This window comes from Protopterus annectens, chromosome 13.part0, assembly GCF_019279795.1.
Source record: "Protopterus annectens isolate FY-2018-M chromosome 13.part0, PAN1.0, whole genome shotgun sequence".
NCBI lineage: Eukaryota > Metazoa > Chordata > Ceratodontiformes > Protopteridae > Protopterus > Protopterus annectens.
Window position 1 is genome coordinate 781,560,179 of NC_056747.1, and position 7,970 is coordinate 781,568,148.

Here is a 7,970-nt window from a genome sequence, read left to right on the forward strand (position 1 = left end):
GTGTCACTGATAAAGCCTGCCCTGGCTCCACTAAATAAAATTTCTCCAATGTAGTATTTTGTTATATTTTTATGTTTTGTGGAGTTTGATCAATATTTCATTTCTACATCTAAACCTTGTTATACTATTTCCTTAAATTCAAATCTAGTACCATCTTCCTTTTGGATTTCTTAAAGCCTTCCCCAAATCTTTATATTTCTCAAACAGTAATTTGCTAATTAATAACCCCTTATTATATTTTATATTATACGACTGGTCATTAACATTCCAAAACATACACGCTGATTGGCCAGCCCAACCAGTGTGCCCGTTGTAAATCCGACAATATACCAACGGAAAAAGGTCTGGTCACCCAGACTTTGTTACATTGGTATAGTCTTTACATTTTATTTTTATTTCTTAAAAAATAAAAATAAAATCTGTAGTACGGACTCCGGACATAGCAGAGAGGCAGCTTGGACAAAATACTAGGGAAATCAGGTACGTTATTTAAAACTAAACACACATACTTGATATCCCTTGTATTTCGTCCATGCTATCTCTCTCCTACCCCTAAACTGCCCTAAAGTTTTTTTTAATTAAAAAAAACAAATCACAAAAGAAAAACAGAGCAATGGAGATCTTCTTTTTAGCATTGCTTACTTTCCCAAGCACTGATGTACTGGGTATGCGTGGGAACACAAGTCCCAAATGCATGCGCAGTGCATCAGATAAGGCTCAAGGAAATGTCCAGCAGTGGAAGGACAGCACATCGCCCTTATACAAAGACATTATTTAAGAAAAGTGAATATTTGTTTCTTAAATAATGTCATTGTATAATAGCAATAACCTATGTCTTGGTGTGAGAAATGCTGGATTTACCCACGGGTGTCTTTGTTTGGTCATGAAAAGCCCTCGTGACCAAACCACACCAACCGGGGGTAAATCCAGCATTACCCATACCCAGACGTGGGTTATTGCTATAATATTCAACACCCAAAATAAATGCAATGACACAAGAAAAAACAGTAGGGCTAAGTAACACTGTTCCCCTTTCTCTTCACATTTCAAAACAAGCCTCTGTTAATATGGTTCAAATGACACCCTAGCTTATTCCAAATATAATATTCACCAACATCATGTTTATGTAAATGGAATATATAGACTACTCCAGATACGCTAATGTTCCCTTAGTCACAGGCGTAATAAATTATACTTTTTTGAGACAAACCTCTATATCTCTAAGTTTAGACAGCATTGTGCCCCATTATGCTTATACTACTTACTATTCCCAAAATATAATCTTAAAATTTTTGTTTTTGACTGAGAAAAAATGTGCAGTACCTCTATGAACAACACTACTTTACTCATTTTCAAACTTGCATATACTGTTCCATCTCCAAAATAGCTTTTTTTATCTAAAACCTATTTTTGGATGTCCTACTGGAATTTTGAGACAAATCAGGGAGAGTCCAAAAAATCCAGAAAAGCAGATGTGATCTTCAGAAACTGTCTTACACCTGAAAAAATACTATTTTTGTGTAGTGGGCAAGCTCCAATGTGCCTCTGGTGGGTGTGGGGGGGTGACAAACCCCACACCCATGTTACTTGTACATACTAACTCTGAGATCACCGTGTCTTAGAGAAGAGAGAGACTACCTCAAGATACACCAGTTTTGAAGTTAGTATATATTTCCCTAGAATCACACTTTAATTCTCATTGTTCTGAGGATCAACTTATGGTCCGAAAACATATAACAGGGATCCTACTTTTAGATATTAAGACAATGTGATCAACATATACTAATGCTACAGAAAATATCACACCTTTTTCAAATTCTTCTCTGATACTGTTGAAGTACTGCACTGATAACCAATGTAAACAATAAACCATTCATAAATCAGCTTTGCAAATGTTCTCTGCTTTTACTTTGTGATTAAACCACCAATTAACTAGTACTCCAGCTCATATCGTATCATAAATTGATCATAGTAAACCAATAACTTTCTGTTCAGTAACCTGAGCCCCAAACCCCCCTACACCTGAACATTGGTAAACATTGTTTAACTCCTTCTCAACATCACAAGAAACCAACTTCCCAACCTTCCTTTCTCTATTAATCCCATTTGTGATTTCCTTTTTTTTAAAACTTTATTAAATTATCACATTGACAAACATACATTATATAAAAAAATATTAACGTTCACAATTACAAACATTCTACATCACATATATTCTTTTATACACTTATCATTAATCCAACATTACATGAATTGATCAATTCCTGTCTTCCCTTAAACCTCATTCCTCCTCCAAAACAGTATTCTGCACGTACTGTTCCCACAAATTCCATTTTTTCTATGTAAATTTGCTGTCACCCTTTCCTAAAGATCCCACTTCCAGATCTTTTTATTTCTTTTACAATATTCACTGCTTCAAATACAGTTGGTTTAGACTTTGATTTCCATTTTCTTGTAATTCCTTTTTTGGTAGCCACCTGAATTAACTTAACAACGCCTTACTATGTCTAGGTAAGTCAAATCCCGTATCCCAGCTCAAAAAAAATAATTTCCTTAGTTACACCCATTTGCTCACCTAATATTTCTGACACAGTACTCTGTAGGGAATTTCTAAACTCTGCCAACTCATTACACTCCTAAACCATATGTTCCAAGTTATCTTTTTCTTTCCATCACACCTTCAACATTTGCCAGCTACCTGAGGAAAAGTTCATTGGACTCTGCTTGGGGTATAAAAATACCTATGCAAACACTTTGAAGTGAAAATATATTCAGGAGTCATGCATATGTCCTTTTGTTGTTTTCTTGTGAACTGCTTATCAAATCTCTCTCCCCAATCTTTTCTTTCTCTGATCAATTCTCATAGTGATTATGCAATATTTTATATGCTCTACTAATTAGCCAATTTTTAACAGCAGCTTCTGACCTAGATTCAACTAAAAGCTGTACCAAAGCAGGTCTTTCAGTTAGGATTCCCGTACCCTTTTCTCTTTGCCTATATTCTGATACCACTCCCTGATAGGGAAGGTAGTCTCCAGACTGCAGTCCAAATGTTTTCTTGGTCTCTTCCCATCCTGTTACCTTTCCCTCTGTAGTTACTTGCTCCCAATACCTTGGTTCCTTTGCCAGTTTTCAACAGTAAATTCCCACCCCTCTTGCCTATTGTCTGTACCCTTAATTGCAGTCATGCCTATTGTCAGAGTCTCCTTTTTCCATTTTCATTTTGACTAAGCTCATAGAATACTTTCTGCTACTTTATGAATATAGTATTCTGCATGGCTGCTGTTATTCTTCTTAAGGATCTGCATCCAAAATCCCACTCTCTCTGTATTTCTTGATTTTCCTCCTAGCTTCTTCATCATACCTTTCCACTCTGAATTATAGCTTTCTGCTTGTGTAATGTATATGAGTCTTAAATGTTTACCTCTAAAATATCCTTAAAATCAGGTAATCCTAAACCACCTTGTTGTATGGGAAGGATCAACTTATCCCAATTGACCCTTGCTCTGTTCCCCCTACAGATAAAATCCTTTAACTCTTTATTAATTAATATCCACAACTTTTTCTCTGGATGATAAAAATATGCCTGACCAGTACATAAAAGTAGTGGGACTAAAAACATTTTCACTGCTTGTATTTTGCTGTTCATACCCATAAACAAGAGCTTCCAGTTTCTCAGCTTTAGTATTATCTTTTGTTTGGTCTCTTCTCAAATATTCTTAACTGCCATAACATAATCATTTTCTTATCAATACTTACTTGGCAGGGGGAATACCAAGCTCAAGAAGGTGATTTTGTCAGAGTGAGGCCCTTCCATTGTACACTTTGGTTGGGTTGACTCCTGCAATTTCTTCAAATGCGGGAAACTCAATGGGATCATTTATGGTAGTGTTAGCAATACAGACAACTCCACAATCAAACAAAAAGACAAATATTGCATGACAAAAAAAATCCTACATTCAAGATAACCACAAAAACAACCCTAAGAAATTCTGGTCCTCTGTAATGTCACTACTCAACCCAGGAAATAAAAATAATCCCAATCCGTACCCCAATATACCATCTCTTCACACAGCCACCATAATCAACACATACTTTATAGAGTCAATATCCAACCTAAAAATAAACCCAACTCATACATCCCAACTCACTACTTCTACTAATACCCCCAATACTAACCTCTACACACCCCACACATTACACATACAACACAACCAACCCCTCACTCATAACCAAAAACCAAACCATCCCCAGCTTACTTTTCAGACCATCCCTTTATCTCAAATAAAAAACGACTACAAAAACTGAAACCTCGCTCAACCTCAGCAGACAATCTCCCACCAGAATACCTAAAGTTCTCCACAGAGGCCATAGCATTGCCTGCTAGCATCTTAATTAACAGATCCATAGCTGAATCACATGTCCCTAACCTATGGAAAAGATTAAACATTATCCCTTTACATAAGGGAGGCAACTCCACAGACATCACAAACTTTCGTACTATTGCAATATTGTACCCCCTCTCTAATATTCTAGAAAAATGTGTGCACCTACAACTTCTCCACCATCTTACATACAACATGGTTATAGACCTGCACACAGTACCTCAGCAGCCTTATTATCTTTCATGGACACTGTCAACAAAGCTCATGACACTGGCAAACCAGTATCTGCAGTATTGCCAGATCTGTCAAAGGCATTTGACATGGTATCTCACCCAACCTCCTTAAAGAACTTTCTAGCATTGGTCTATCCACCTCCTCACTTCAGTGGTTTTCTTGCTACCTAGCTGACAGACAAAAAGCAGTAAAATGGCAGGGCTATATCTCCCCATATCACATCACCCCCCACAGGTGTATCTCAGGGATCCATCTTTGGCCCATTACTATTTAATGTCTTCATCAATAACTTACATATATACTCATGTGAAAGCACTCTAATTCAATATGCAGATGACTCCACTATCATCTGTGTATCAGACACATTAACTCACCTATAGCACATAACACAACAAGCTTTCTCTTCCATAGAAAAATGGCTCTCTAATGCTGAACTCCTACTGAACACAAAAGAAAACTCATTCTCTTCACCCACAAACCCCATAGCTCCAGCAAAACAAACATCAAGGTCTTTTCAGCTGACAATACTGAAATTGAATTGGTTCAGTACACCCAACTACTAGGTGTCACAATTGACGATAATCTCAAGTTTCACCTACACTTACAAAACAGTATTAAAAAATATCAAAAACTAACCATGCTATTCAGCAATAAAAGCTTCCTCACAGTAGCTACCAAAATTGTCCTGGTCGAAACCTACCTCTTGGCCTCACTGTTATATGGGGCCCCAATTCTAACTAACTTATATACCACCCAAAGAAAAACTAGAAAGCTGCTATAACAAAATTGCCAAATTTGCCATAAACACAACCCCTCTAACTCATCACTGTAAAGCCCTACATTCCCTAATATCACTTGAACTCCCCTCCACCTCCAATTACTACAGTATGCAAAATCATCCACAACTCACTAGCTAGTCTTGCTCTTAGCCCATTAATCAATTTTTATATCCCAAATAAACATCTCAGATCTAAAGACAAACATCTCCTCACAACTAATAAACCTAACAAAACCCCAGGCCTAAGCCTTTACTCCTGCTCTGTGACAAAACCATGGAACTCCCTTTCTTTAACTATCAAAGCTGCTACTAACCTGTACTCCTTCAAAACCTCTATAAAAGAATACTTAAAGAAAACATGGCTTTGCTCCTGTATGAGCCCATGCTGAGGTTTTTCATTCTATTAACTATATGTACGTGGAGCTTTTCTCTCTGGGCTTCTGCTGAAAATGGGTGCCTCATGACCCATTCAGATTTGCCCGGTAAACAAATGCCAACTAAATAAATAACTAACTAAATAAATAAATACATTTTTAACCCATGCTCATAAATGCTTCATTTTATCATGTCTCCATAAATACTGGTATAGCTGAACCAATTCATTTGTGGGTATTAGTTTACAGCTATATCCTTTGTTTTATCTATTTTAATTTTATCTCATGAAAAGACATGAAACTGCCTGAGAATGTTCCACAACACTGAGATGTCCTTTTCTGGTTTTATCAGGCACAAAACAATATAAGCTGCAAATAAAGCCAGCTTTTCTTGATCACCATAACAAGTATATCTTTGAATTTCTTTGCCAATGGCTCTAAATATAATGGAAATAAAGGGGAAAGAGGACACCTCTGTTTAGATGCAACTTATCAGACAGGAACCCTCCCGCTTTAATTTTTGCCTCCAAGCCCTTATATATCCTCCTAATTAACCTTCTTGTATCTGGGAATGCAGATGCTTCCATTGTCCTACTCATAAAATCTCAGCTTACTCTGTTGAATGCTTTCTCTACATCATGATCTACCAACAACTGTGGCATTTTCTTACATTCCGCTTCCTTCTGGATCATCATTGTTCTATTAATGTTGTCAGATGTTTGCCTCCCCTCCACAAAACCACATTGATCCATATCTATCAATTTTGGCACTACCTTTGCATTTCTTTTAGTTATTATAAACATATACAATTTATAATCATGATTAATAATTGAAATGGGCCTATGTTAAGCTGGGTCTGATGGGTCTTACTGTCTTTAAATATTACAGCCACCACAGTTTTCTTCCAGAACGTTAGCGCTCCCCTTCCTTTTAAAACACTGTTACACAAAACCTTCCAGATCTTTATCACTTTCTTCCCTCCTAGCTTCCAAATTTCCACAGGAATACCATTTATTCCTGGAGACTTGCCTGCAAATAGATTAAACATCACAATTTTTATCTCATCTCCTTCTACCTTCACTGTTAATTATTGAGCCTCATCTACCTCTAACATTGGCATACCTAAGTCTTCCATAAATATTTTCATCTGAGATTTTTCTTTATTTCCACATTCCTCTGCTTTGTACAAATTTTCATAATTTTCTTTTTGAAATATTTCTAACACACCTGCTGGATCTCTAGTTATTTTTCTTGTTAAGTCTCTCCAAGTTTGGCAATAACCCTTTCTACTTTCTGATGCCTACATCATCGTGCTAAAACTTTTTGTGCTCCAGGGCTATTATATAAAAAAAAAAAGTTGCTTAACACCAATCTCTCTAAACTCATCTCATGCGTATTATCCAGATACTCCCTTATTTTCTCTTTAGTACTCTGTGATTGAGCATCTTCTTGTTCTGTAAGATTCCCCTTATTCTGTAATACTTTAACCTTTCTCAGCCCCTGTAAATAATTCTTGTTACTTCTTAACCATAACTCTTTTTCTTTTATTTTTACCCTATTTTTAAACTTCGCTTTTATTTTATCCCACTTGCTAGCTATACCTTATGAAGAAATTTCTGTCTTCCCTAATAACTCTAGAATAATTTCCACTACCCATTCATTAAATTCTTCTCTTTTCAAAAACTAGGTGGGGAAGCACCAGTGTCTCATTTGTAGTTCAACAATTTGTAGCTCAACAAAGACTAAGACAGCACCCTGGCTAACCTCCAATACTAAGCATAAAATTATTCTCAGAAATAAATCTTGGAATAAATGGCGTTCCTCTAGAAACCCAACAGATCATCAAACCTTTAGAGAGCTCAGAAACAGTACCAAAAAAGCTATCATAACAGATAAAAAGAATTTTTGCTTTGAACTACAACAATCCACCAATAAAGAACCAAAAAAATTCTGGTCTACTATTAACAATCTAATTACCCCAGGCAAATTAGTCACACCCAATCCCCAGGACTTAGACCCCGAAGATCCCACTTTAATAGCCAATAATTTCAATACTCTCTTTACTTCATCCATACAAAGTCTTGCTAACCACCTATCTCCTGATACCTCTCAACTGCTCTTAAGTAACTTCAATGACTCTCTTCCTCTCCTTCAACTACAACCCATACCCACCTCTTACATACAATCTCTATTACACAA

At 36.4% G+C, this 7,970-nt stretch overlaps 1 pseudogene; it reads left to right on the forward strand.

Moving 5' to 3' along the window:
- Positions 1-3,751: 3,751 nt before the first annotated feature.
- LOC122788435 lies at positions 3,752-3,901 on the forward strand (annotated as a pseudogene).
- The last annotated feature ends 4,069 nt before the right edge of the window (positions 3,902-7,970 follow it).